At 45.8% G+C, this 14,071-nt stretch overlaps 1 protein-coding gene and 1 long non-coding RNA gene across 4 annotated transcripts in view; one reads left to right on the top strand and one right to left on the bottom strand.

The window, feature by feature from the left end:
• Positions 1-14,071, bottom strand: part of dph6 (diphthamine biosynthesis 6) — a 110,694-nt gene that overhangs the window by 11,847 nt on the left and 84,776 nt on the right. The gene's annotated exons all lie outside the window — the stretch shown is intronic.
• Positions 2,041-11,720, top strand: LOC127656614 (uncharacterized). The gene is made up of 3 exons (XR_007972191.1): positions 2,041-2,362; positions 6,183-6,274; positions 11,280-11,720. It is a non-coding gene; the product is annotated as an uncharacterized LOC127656614 (long non-coding RNA).

Genomic DNA, 14,071 nt, shown 5'->3' with positions numbered 1-14,071 from the left:
GTAATGCACTAAATAGGGAGCAAGGGAGCATCCTATAGCTCTCTATAACTGTTCTGAGACCAGTGCAGACAGACAGCACACTGGAGGTTAAGTCATGCACTAAATAGGGAGCAAGAGAGCATCCTATAGCTCTCTATAACTGTTCTGAGACCAGTGCAGACAGACAGCACACTGGAGGTTAAGTCATGCACTAAATAGGGAGCAAGGGAGCATCCTATAGCGCTCTATAACTCTTCTGAGACCAGTGCAGACAGACAGCACACTGGAGGTTAAGTCATTCACTAAATAGGGAGAAGGAGCATCCTATAACTCTCCTATAACTGTTCTGAGACCAGTGCAGACAGACAGCACACTGGAGATTAAGTCATGCACTAAATAGGGAGCAAGGGAGCATCCTATAGCTCTCTATAACTGTTCTGAGACAGTGCAGACAGACAGCACACTGGAGGTTAAGTCATTCACTAAATAGGGAGAAGGAGCATCCTATAACTCTCCTATAACTGTTCTGAGACCAGTGCAGACAGACAGCACACTGGAGGTTAAGTCATGCACTAAATAGGGAGCAAGGGAGCATCCTATATCTCTCCTATAACTTTTCTGAGACCAGTGCAGACAGACAGCACACTGGAGGTTAAGTCATGCACTAAATAGGGAGCAAGGGATCATCCTATATCTCTCCTATAACTGTTCTGTGACCAGTGCAGACAGACAGCACACTGGAGGTTAAGTCATTCACTAAATAGGGAGAAGGAGCATCCTATAACTCTCCTATAACTGTTCTGAGACCAGTGCAGACAGACAGCACACTGGAGGTTAAGTCATGCACTAAATAGGGAGCAAGGGATCATCCTATATCTCTCCTATAACTGTTCTGTGACCAGTGCAGACAGACAGCACACTGGAGGTTAAGTCATTCACTAAATAGGGAGCAAGGGAGCATCCTATATCTCTCCTATAACTTTTCTGAGACCAGTGCAGACAGACAGCACACTGGAGGTTAAGTCATGCACTAAATAGGGAGCAAGGGATCATCCTATATCTCTCCTATAACTGTTCTGTGACCAGTGCAGACAGACAGCACACTGGAGGTTAAGTCATTCACTAAATAGGGAGCAAGGGAGCATCCTATAGCTCTCTATAACTGTTCTGAGACCAGTGCAGACAGACAGCACACTGGAGGTTAAGTCATTCACTAAATAGGGAGGAGCAGCATCCTATAACTCTCCTATAACTGTTCTGTGACCAGTGCAGACAGACAGCACACTGGAGGTTAGTAATGCACTAAATAGGGAGCAAGGGAGCATCCTATAGCTCTCCTATAACTGTTCTGAGACCAGTGCAGACAGACAGCACACTGGAGGTTAAGTCATGCACTAAATAGGGAGCAAGGGAGCATCCTATAGCTCTCTATAACTGTTCTGAGTCCAGTGCAGACAGACAGCACACTGGAGGTTAAGTCATGCACTAAATAGGGAGCAAGGGAGCATCTTATATCTCTCCTATAACTTTTCTGAGACCAGTGCAGACAGACAGCACACTGGAGGTTAAGTCATGCACTAAATAGGGAGCAAGGGAGCATCCTATATCTCTCCTATAACTGTTCTGTGACCAGTGCAGACAGACAGCACACTGGAGGTTAAGTCATTCACTAAATAGGGAGAAGGAGCATCCTATAGCTCTGTATAACTGTTCTGAGACCAGTGCAGACAGACAGCACACTGGAGGTTAAGTCATGCACTAAATAGGGAGCAAGGGAGCATCCTATAGCTCTCTATGACTGTTCTGAGACCAGTGCAGACAGACAGCACACTGGAGGTTAGTAATGCACTAAATAGGGAGCAAGGGAGCATCCTATAGCTCTCCTATAACTGTTCTGAGACCAGTGCAGACAGACAGCACACTGGAGGTTAAGTCATGCACTAAATAGAGAGCAAGGGAGCATCCTATAGCTCTCTATAACTGTTCTGAGACCAGTGCAGACAGACAGCACACTGGAGGTTAGTAATGCACTAAATAGGGAGCAAGGGAGCATCCTATAGCTCTCCTATAACTGTTCTGAGACCAGTGCAGACAGACAGCACACTGGAGGTTAAGTCATGCACTAAATAGGGAGCAAGGGAGCATCCTATAGCTCTCTATAACTGTTCTGAGACCAGTGCAGACAGACAGCACACTGGAGGTTAAGTCATGCACTAAATAGGGAGCAAGGGAGCATCCTATAGCTCTCTATAACTGTTCTGAGACCAGTGCAGACAGACAGCACACTGGAGGTTAAGTCATTCACTAAATAGGGAGCAAGGGAGCATCCTATAGCTCTCCTATAACTGTTCTGAGACCAGTGCAGACAGACAGCACACTGGAGGTTAAGTCATTCACTAAATAGGGAGCAAGGGAGCATCCTATAGCTCTCCTATAACTGTTCTGAGACCAGTGCAGACAGAAAGCACACTGGAGGTTAAGTCATGCACTAAATAGGGAGAAGGAGCATCCTATAGCTCTCTATAACTGTTCTGACACCAGTGCAGACAGACAGCACACTGGAGGTTAAGTCATGCACTAAATAGGGAGCAAGGGAGCATCCTATAGCTCTCCTATAACTGTTCTGAGACCAGTGCAGACAGACAGCACACTGGAGGTTAAGTCATTCACTAAATAGGGAGCAAGGGAGCATCCTATAGCTCTCCTATAACTGTTCTGAGACCAGTGCAGACAGAAAGCACACTGGAGGTTAAGTCATGCACTAAATAGGGAGAAGGAGCATCCTATAGCTCTCTATAACTGTTCTGACACCAGTGCAGACAGACAGCACACTGGAGGTTAAGTCATGCACTAAATAGGGAGCAAGGGAGCATCCTATAGCTCTCCTATAACTGTTCTGAGACCAGTGCAGACAGACAGCACACTGGAGGTTAAGTCATGCACTAAATAGGGAGAAGGAGCATCCTATAGGTCTCTATAACTGTTCTGAGACCAGTGCAGACAGACAGCACACTGGAGGTTAAGTCATGCACTAAATAGGGAGCAAGGGAGCATCCTATAGCTCTCTATAACTGTTCTGAGACCAGTGCAGACAGACAGCACACTGGAGGTTAAGTCATGCACTAAATAGGGAGCAAGGGAGCATCCTATATCTCTCCTATAACTTTTCTGAGACCAGTGCAGACAGACAGCACACTGGAGGTTAAGTCATGCACTAAATAGGGAGCAAGGGAGCATCCTATATCTCTCCTATAACTGTTCTGTGACCAGTGCAGACAGACAGCACACTGGAGGTTAAGTCATTCACTAAATAGGGAGAAGGAGCATCCTATAGCTCTCTATAACTGTTCTGAGACCAGTGCAGACAGACAGCACACTGGAGGTTAAGTCATGCACTAAATAGGGAGCAAGGGAGCATCCTATAGCTCTCCTATAACTGTTCTGAGACCAGTGCAGACAGACAGCACACTGGAGGTTAAGTCATGCACTAAATAGGGAGCAAGGGAGCATCCTATAGCTCTCTATAACTGTTCTGAGACCAGTGCAGACAGACAGCACACTGGAGGTTAAGTCATGCACTAAATAGGGAGCAAGGAGCATCCTATAGCTCTCTATAACTGTTCTGAGACCAGTGCAGACAGACAGCACACTGGAGGTTAAGTCATGCACTAAATAGGGAGCAAGGGAGCATCCTATAGCTCTCCTATAACTGTTCTGAGACCAGTGCAGACAGACAGCACACTGGAGGTTAAGTCATGCACTAAATAGGGAGCAAGGGAGCATCCTATAGCTCTCCTATAACTGTTCTGTGACCAGTGCAGACAGACAGCACACTGGAGGTTAAGTCATTCACTAAATAGGGAGCAAGGAGCATCCTATAGCTCTCTATAACTGTTCTGAGACCAGTGCAGACAGACAGCACACTGGAGGTTAAGTCATGCACTAAATAGGGAGCAAGGGAGCATCCTATAGCTCTCTATAACTGTTCTGAGACCAGTGCAGACAGACAGCACACTGGAGGTTAAGTCATGCACTAAATAGGGAGCAAGGGAGCATCCTATAGCTCTCTATAACTGTTCTGAGACCAGTGCAGACAGACAGCACACTGGAGGTTAAGTCATTCACTAAATAGGGAGAAGGAGCATCCTATAGCTCTCTATAACTGTTCTGAGACCAGTGCAGACAGACAGCACACTGGAAGTTAAGTCATGCACTAAATAGGGAGCAAGGGAGCATCATATAGCTCTCTATAACTGTTCTGAGACCAGTGCAGACAGACAGCACACTGGAGGTTAAGTCATGCACTAAATAGGGAGCAAGGGAGCATCCTATAGCTCTCCTATAACTGTTCTGAGACCAGTGCAGACAGACAGCACACTGGAGGTTAAGTCATGCACTAAATAGGGAGCAAGGGAGCATCCTATAGCTCTCTATAACTGTTCTGAGACCAGTGCAGACAGACAGCACACTGGAGGTTAAGTCATTCACTAAATAGGGAGCAAGGAGCATCCTATAGCTCTCTATAACTGTTCTGAGACCAGTGCAGACAGACAGCACACTGGAGGTTAAGTCATGCACTAAATAGGGAGCAAGGGAGCATCCTATAGCTCTCTATAACTGTTCTGAGACCAGTGCAGACAGACAGCACACTGGAGGTTAAGTCATTCACTAAATAGGGAGAAGGAGCATCCTATAGCTCTCTATAACTGTTCTGAGACCAGTGCAGACAGACAGCACACTGGAAGTTAAGTCATGCACTAAATAGGGAGCAAGGGAGCATCATATAGCTCTCTATAACTGTTCTGAGACCACTGCAGACAGACAGCACACTGGAGGTTAAGTCATGCACTAAATAGGGAGCAAGGGAGCATCCTATAGCTCTCCTATAACTGTTCTGAGACCAGTGCAGACAGACAGAACACTGGAGGTTGAGTCATGCACTAAATAGGGAGCAAGGGAGCATCCTATAGCTCTCCTATAACTGTTCTGAGACCAGTGCAGACAGACAGCACACTGGAGGTTAAGTCATGCACTAAATAGGGAGCAAGGGAGCATCCTATAACTCTCCTATAACTGTTCTGAGACCAGTGCAGACAGACAGCACACTGGAGGTTAAGTTATGCACTAAATAGGGAGCAAGGGAGCATCCTATAGCTCTCCTATAACTGTTCTGAGACCAGTGCAGACAGACAGCACACTGGAGGTTAAGTCATGCACTAAATAGGGAGCAAGGGAGCATCCTATAGCTCTCTATAACTGTTTTGAGACCAGTGCAGACAGACAGCACACTGGAGGTTAAGTCATTCACTAAATAGGGAGAAGGAGCATCCTATAGCTCTCTATAACTGTTCTGAGACCAGTGCAGACAGACAGCACACTGGAGGTTAAGTCATGCACTAAATAGGGAGCAAGGGAGCATCATATAGCTCTCTATAACTGTTCTGAGACCAGTGCAGACAGACAGCACACTGGAGGTTAAGTCATGCACTAAATAGGGAGCAAGGGAGCATCCTATATCTCTCCTATAACTTTTCTGAGACCAGTGCAGACAGACAGAACACTGGAGGTTGAGTCATGCACTAAATAGGGAGCAAGGGAGCATCCTATAGCTCTCCTATAACTGTTCTGAGACCAGTGCAGACAGACAGCACACTGGAGGTTAAGTCATGCACTAAATAGGGAGCAAGGGAGCATCCTATAACTCTCCTATAACTGTTCTGAGACCAGTGCAGACAGACAGCACACTGGAGGTTAAGTCATTCAATAAACAGGGAGAAGGAGCATCCTATAGCTCTCTATAACTGTTCTGAGACCAGTGCAGACAGACAGCACACTGGAGGTTAAGTCATGCACTAAATAGGGAGCAAGGGAGCATCCTATAGCTCTCTATAACTGTTCTGAGACCAGTGCAGACAGACAGCACACTGGAGGTTAAGTCATGCACTAAATAGGGAGCAAGGGAGCATCCTATAGCTCTCTATAACTGTTCTGAGACCAGTGCAGACAGACAGCACACTGGAGGTTAAGTCATGCACTAAATAGGGAGCAAGGGAGCATCCTATAGAGCTCTATAACTGTTCTGAGACCAGTGCAGACAGACAGCACACTGGAGGTTAAGTCATGCACTAAATAGGGAGCAAGGGAGCATCCTATAGCTCTCTATAACTGTTCTGAGACCAGTGCAGACAGACAGCACACTGGAGGTTAAGTCATTCACTAAATAGGGAGCAAGGGAGCATCCTATAGCTCTCCTATAACTGTTCTGAGACCAGTGCAGACAGACAGCACACTGGAGGTTAAGTCATTCACTAAATAGGGAGCAAGGGAGCATCCTATAGCTCTCTATAACTGTTCTGACACCAGTGCAGACAGACAGCACACTGGAGGTTAAGTCATTCACTAAATAGGGAGCAAGGGAGCATCCTATATCTCTACTATAACTGTTCTGAGACCAGTGCAGACAGACAGCACACTGGAGGTTAAGTCATGCACTAAATAGGGAGCAAGGGAGCATCCTATAGCTCTCCTATAACTGTTCTGAGACCAGTGCAGACAGACAGCACACTGGAGGTTAAGTCATTCACTAAATAGGGAGCAAGGGAGCATCCTATAGCTCTCTATAACTGTTCTGACACCAGTGCAGACAGACAGCACACTGGAGGTTAAGTCATTCACTAAATAGGGAGCAAGGGAGCATCCTATATCTCTACTATAACTGTTCTGAGACCAGTGCAGACAGACAGCACACTGGAGGTTAAGTCATTCACTAAATAGGGAGCAAGGGAGCATCCTATAGCTCTCTATAACTGTTCTGACACCAGTGCAGACAGACAGCACACTGGAGGTTAAGTCATTCACTAAATAGGGAGCAAGGGAGCATCCTATATCTCTACTATAACTGTTCTGAGACCAGTGCAGACAGACAGCACACTGGAGGTTAAGTCATGCACTAAATAGGGAGCAAGGGAGCATCCTATAGCTCTCTATAACTGTTCTGAGACCAGTGCAGACAGACAGCACACTGGAGGTTAAGTCATGCACTAAATAGGGAGCAAGGGAGCATCCTATAGCTCTCTATAACTGTTCTGAGACCAGTGCAGACAGACAGCACACTGGAGGTTAAGTCATGCACTAAATAGGGAGCAAGGGAGCATCCTATAGCTCTCTATAACTGTTCTGAGACCAGTGCAGACAGACAGCACACTGGAGGTTAAGTCATGCACTAAATAGGGAGCAAGGGAGCATCCTATAGCTCTCTATAACTGTTCTGAGACCAGTGCAGACAGACAGCACACTGGAGGTTAAGTCATTCACTAAATAGGGAGAAGGAGCATCCTATAGCTCTCTATAACTGTTCTGAGACCAGTGCAGACAGACAGCACACTGGAAGTTAAGTCATGCACTAAATAGGGAGCAAGGGAGCATCATATAGCTCTCTATAACTGTTCTGAGACCAGTGCAGACAGACAGCACACTGGAGGTTAAGTCATTCACTAAATAGGGAGAAGGAGCATCCTATAGCTCTCTATAACTGTTCTGAGACCAGTGCAGACAGACAGCACACTGGAAGTTAAGTCATGCACTAAATAGGGAGCAAGGGAGCATCATATAGCTCTCTATAACTGTTCTGAGACCACTGCAGACAGACAGCACACTGGAGGTTAAGTCATGCACTAAATAGGGAGCAAGGGAGCATCCTATAGCTCTCTATAACTGTTCTGAGACCAGTGCAGACAGACAGCACACTGGAGGTTAAGTCATGCACTAAATAGGGAGCAAGGGAGCATCCTATAGCTCTCTATAACTGTTCTGAGACCAGTGCAGACAGACAGCACACTGGAGGTTAAGTCATGCACTAAATAGGGAGCAAGGGAGCATCCTATAGCTCTCTATAACTGTTCTGAGACCAGTGCAGACAGACAGCACACTGGAGGTTAAGTCATTCACTAAATAGGGAGAAGGAGCATCCTATAGCTCTCTATAACTGTTCTGAGACCAGTGCAGACAGACAGCACACTGGAGGTTAAGTCATGCACTAAATAGGGAGCAAGGGAGCATCCTATATCTCTACTATAACTGTTCTGAGACCAGTGCAGACAGACAGCACACTGGAGGTTAAGTCATGCACTAAATAGGGAGCAAGGGAGCATCCTATAGCTCTCCTATAACTGTTCTGAGACCAGTGCAGACAGACAGCACACTGGAGGTTAAGTCATTCACTAAATAGGGAGCAAGGGAGCATCCTATAGCTCTCTATAACTGTTCTGAGACCAGTGCAGACAGACAGCACACTGGAGGTTAAGTCATGCACTAAATAGGGAGCAAGGGAGCATCCTATAGATCTCTATAACTGTTCTGAGACCAGTGCAGACAGACAGCACACTGGAGGTTAAGTCATGCACTAAATAGGGAGCAAGGGAGCATCCTATAGCTCTCTATAACTGTTCTGAGACCAGTGCAGACAGACAGCACACTGGAGGTTAAGTCATGCACTAAATAGGGAGCAAGGGAGCATCCTATAGCTCTCCTATAACTGTTCTGAGACCAGTGCAGACAGACAGCACACTGGAGGTTAAGTCATGCACTAAATAGGGAGCAAGGAGCATCCTATAGCTCTCCTATAACTGTTCTGAGACCAGTGCAGACAGACAGCACACTGGAGGTTAAGTCATGCACTAAATAGGGAGCAAGGGAGCATCCTATAGCTCTCTATAACTGTTCTGAGACCAGTGCAGACAGACAGCACACTGGAGGTTAAGTCATGCACTAAATAGGGAGCAAGGAGCATCCTATAGCTCTCTATAACTGTTCTGAGACCAGTGCAGACAGACAGCACACTGGAGGTTAAGTCATGCACTAAATAGGGAGCAAGGGAGCATCCTATAGCTCTCTATAACTGTTCTGAGACCAGTGCAGACAGACAGCACACTGGAGGTTAAGTCATGCACTAAATAGGGAGCAAGGGAGCATCCTATAGCTCTCTATAACTGTTCTGAGACCAGTGCAGACAGACAGCACACTGGAGGTTAAGTCATGCACTAAATAGGGAGCAAGGGAGCATCCTATAGCTCTCTATAACTGTTCTGAGACCAGTGCAGACAGACAGCACACTGGAGGTTAAGTCATGCACTAAATAGGGAGCAAGGGAGCATCCTATAGCTCTCCTATAACTGTTCTGAGACCAGTGCAGACAGACAGCACACTGGAGGTTAAGTCATTCACTAAATAGGGAGAAGGAGCATCCTATAGCTCTCTATAACTGTTCTGAGACCAGTGCAGACAGACAGCACACTGGAGGTTAAGTCATTCACTAAATAGGGAGCAAGGGAGCATCCTATATCTCTACTATAACTGTTCTGAGACCAGTGCAGACAGACAGCACACTGGAGGTTAAGTCATGCACTAAATAGGGAGCAAGGGAGCATCCTATAGCTCTCCTATAACTGTTCTGAGACCAGTGCAGACAGACAGCACACTGGAGGTTAAGTCATGCACTAAATAGGGAGCAAGGGAGCATCCTATAGCTCTCTATAACTGTTCTGAGACCAGTGCAGACAGACAGCACACTGGAGGTTAAGTCATGCACTAAATAGGGAGCAAGGGAGCATCCTATAGCTCTACTATAACTGTTCTGAGACCAGTGCAGACAGACAGCACACTGGAGGTTAAGTCATGCACTAAATAGGGAGCAAGGGAGCATCCTATAGCTCTCTATAACTGTTCTGAGACCAGTGCAGACAGACAGCACACTGGAGGTTAAGTCATTCACTAAATAGGGAGCAAGGAGCATCCTATAGCTCTACTATAACTGTTCTGAGACCAGTGCAGACAGACAGCACACTGGAGGTTAAGTCATGCACTAAATAGGGAGCAAGGGAGCATCCTATAGCTCTCTATAACTGTTCTGAGACCAGTGCAGACAGACAGCACACTGGAGGTTAAGTCATGCACTAAATAGGGAGCAAGGGAGCATCCTATAGCTCTCTATAACTGTTCTGAGACCAGTGCAGACAGACAGCACACTGGAGGTTAAGTCATGCACTAAATAGGGAGCAAGGGAGCATCCTATAGCTCTCTATAACTGTTCTGAGACCAGTGCAGACAGACAGCACACTGGAGGTTAAGTCATGCACTAAATAGGGAGCAAGGGAGCATCCTATAGCTCTCTATAACTGTTCTGAGACCAGTGCAGACAGACAGCACACTGGAGGTTAAGTCATGCACTAAATAGGGAGCAAGGAGCATCCTATAGCTCTCTATAACTGTTCTGAGACCAGTGCAGACAGACAGCACACTGGAGGTTAAGTCATGCACTAAATAGGGAGCAAGGGAGCATCCTATAGCTCTCTATAACTGTTCTGAGACCAGTGCAGACAGACAGCACACTGGAGGTTAAGTCATTCACTAAATAGGGAGAAGGAGCATCCTATAGCTCTCTATAACTGTTCTGAGACCAGTGCAGACAGACAGCACACTGGAAGTTAAGTCATGCACTAAATAGGGAGCAAGGGAGCATCATATAGCTCTCTATAACTGTTCTGAGACCAGTGCAGACAGACAGCACACTGGAGGTTAAGTCATGCACTAAATAGGGAGCAAGGGAGCATCCTATAGCTCTCCTATAACTGTTCTGAGACCAGTGCAGACAGACAGCACACTGGAGGTTGAGTCATGCACTAAATAGGGAGCAAGGGAGCATCCTATAGCTCTCCTATAACTGTTCTGAGACCAGTGCAGACAGACAGCACACTGGAGGTTAAGTCATGCACTAAATAGGGAGCAAGGGAGCATCCTATAGCTCTCCTATAACTGTTCTGAGACCAGTGCAGACAGACAGCACACTGGAGGTTAAGTCATTCACTAAATAGGGAGAAGGAGCATCCTATAGCTCTCTATAACTGTTCTGAGACCAGTGCAGACAGACAGCACACTGGAGGTTAAGTCATGCACTAAATAGGGAGCAAGGGAGCATCCTATAGCTCTCTATAACTGTTCTGAGACCAGTGCAGACAGACAGCACACTGGAGGTTAAGTCATGCACTAAATAGGGAGCAAGGGAGCATCCTATAGCTCTCTATAACTGTTCTGAGACCAGTGCAGACAGACAGCACACTGGAGGTTAAGTCATGCACTAAATAGGGAGCAAGGGAGCATCCTATAGAGCTCTATAACTGTTCTGAGACCAGTGCAGACAGACAGCACACTGGAGGTTAAGTCATGCACTAAATAGGGAGCAAGGGAGCATCCTATAGCTCTCTATAACTGTTCTGAGACCAGTGCAGACAGACAGCACACTGGAGGTTAAGTCATTCACTAAATAGGGAGCAAGGGAGCATCCTATAGCTCTCCTATAACTGTTCTGAGACCAGTGCAGACAGACAGCACACTGGAGGTTAAGTCATTCACTAAATAGGGAGCAAGGGAGCATCCTATAGCTCTCTATAACTGTTCTGACACCAGTGCAGACAGACAGCACACTGGAGGTTAAGTCATGCACTAAATAGGGAGCAAGGGAGCATCCTATAGCTCTCTATAACTGTTCTGAGACCAGTGCAGACAGACAGCACACTGGAGGTTAAGTCATGCACTAAATAGGGAGCAAGGGAGCATCCTATAGCTCTCTATAACTGTTCTGAGACCAGTGCAGACAGACAGCACACTGGAGGTTAAGTCATGCACTAAATAGGGAGCAAGGGAGCATCCTATAGAGCTCTATAACTGTTCTGAGACCAGTGCAGACAGACAGCACACTGGAGGTTAAGTCATGCACTAAATAGGGAGCAAGGGAGCATCCTATAGCTCTCTATAACTGTTCTGACACCAGTGCAGACAGACAGCACACTGGAGGTTAAGTCATGCACTAAATAGGGAGAAGGAGCATCCTATAACTCTCTATGCAGCCCATCTGGCACCAACAATCATGCCATGGGCCAAATCACTGAGATCACATTTTTCCCCATTCTGATGGTTGATGTGAACATTAACTGGAGTTCCTGACCTGTATCTGCATGATTTTATGCACTGCACTGCTGCCACATGATTGGCTGATTAGATAATCGCATGGTATGATAGCTCCAGTTAATGTTCACATCAGAATAGGAGAAAATGTGATCTCAGTGATTTGGACTGTGGAATGATTGTTGGTGTCAGACAGGCTGGTTTGAGTATTTCTGGGATTTTCACACACAACAGTTTCTAGAATTTACTCTGAATGATGCCAAAAACAAAACACATCCAGTGAGGGTCAGTTCTGTGGATGGAAATGTCTTGTTGATGAGAAAGGTCAACAGAGAACAGAGACTGGTTTGAGCTGATAAAGTCTACAGAAACTCAGATAACCACTCTGTACAATTGTGCTGAGAAGAATATCATCTCTGAATGCTGTTCTCAGATGCAGGTTGGTGCTGTTTTGGTGGTACGAGGGGGACCTAAATGATATTAGGCAGGTGCTTTTAATGTTGTAGCTGATTGGTTTATGTAATGGACATCAACTTTTAGGAAAATTATTTGGTCTAATTTTTCTCTCTCCATGTTTCTTAGGTGCTACTAGTTACCAATCAAAAACGGGAATAGAAAATGCACACAGCAGTCACACTCTAGTCTCAGGTGGTTAAATCGGTCTTTTACTAGATTACATTTCAGTTAGGATGCTACTTACAGTAACAAACAAACAAAACACACAGCTTAAACCAGTCTATGGTGCCTTGCTGGCAGTAGAGGGTTTGTGGACACTTTTCATTTGGTCAGACTTGGAGACCAGCTGTCTGACCAGTTAAACCAGCCAAGACCAGAAAGAAATCTTTAGTTTAAGCCCAGTGTCTTCAACAGGGGGTCCCTGTAGGGGGTCTGCAAATTATTGTTTGTTCCACCATTGGTGGCATTTGTAATAATCACAGGAGTATGAATTATCGACATGTTGAAGTCCTTCGCAGCTGCATGCCAAATCTTAAAGTGTGACTAAACAGCGCTAGTCAGAATCACGCAGCCCGGACAAACCATTCCAAAAACCATTGCTTACCACAAGTGTATCAAAGCGCGACACACATCAGGTTCAGCAGTGCAGAAATGGAGGGTCACATGAGTAAAACGCGTCTGGTTTGCGTTGGTCGCGCTGTGCTGTTGAGCAGATGACAGTCTGCTTTCAGAACAATATCGTACTTGCCCGGTGTAAATAAATAATTACAGCTGAGATTATCCAGATGGCATACAGGGTCCTTAATGTTCCACACACACACAAGACAGTGACTCTCAACTCAACATAATTCAAGGTGCACTCAGTCATTGATTTCCTCATTACAGATTTTTACTCAATGAAATCGACAGTATTTGTATAAAAATATGTATAAAATCACTCACACGAGATGAAGACTTCATTTTAGTAACCGTATAAAAGTTGTTTTATTCTGCATGGACAGGGTCTGTCTTTTTTTCTGTCTGCCTAACTGTCTATACATCTGTCTGTCCTTTTCTTTCTTTTTGGAGCAGGTTTGGCACAGGGATTTACAGGGGAATTAAAAAATGTCACTTCATGTCAAAATGTTGCAGACCCTTGCTATACATCGCTGCTGAAAAGACCAGCTAAAACGAGCTTAAGCTGGTTGGCTGGTTTAGCTAGTCTCCCAGCCAAGCTAGGCTGATCAGTTAGCTGGTTTCAGAGGGGGTTTGAACACTTTTTAGCTGGTGGGGAAGCCAGCTAAGACCAGTCTGACAAACTAAGACCACCCTGACCAGCTAAGATAAGCATGACCAACCTGACCAGTTATGGCCAGCCTGACCAGCTAAAAAAGGGTTCAAAGTCCCTTTAAAACCAGCCTGGCCAGCTATGACCACGCTGGGCAACCAGCTAAAACCAGCCAACCAGCTAATACTGGTTTTAGCTGGTCTTTTTAGCAGGGCAGCATTTAATGATTATTTCAATGGCTTTGCAAGCTAAACATCATGAAGTATACATACAATAATATGGTAGCATACCATCCATGTTTTTATAGGCATAAAACGCAAAACTCAATTTTATACAATATGTAACGGGGGTCCCGTCACCATCTCTCTCTACCCACCAAAGGGTCCTTGGCCTGAAAATGGTTGATAACCC

This window comes from Xyrauchen texanus, chromosome 16 (genome assembly GCF_025860055.1).
Source record: "Xyrauchen texanus isolate HMW12.3.18 chromosome 16, RBS_HiC_50CHRs, whole genome shotgun sequence".
NCBI classification, from domain to species: domain Eukaryota; kingdom Metazoa; phylum Chordata; class Actinopteri; order Cypriniformes; family Catostomidae; genus Xyrauchen; species Xyrauchen texanus.
Note: the sequence above shows the minus strand (reverse complement) of the source record. Positions and strands in the feature narration are given on the sequence as shown.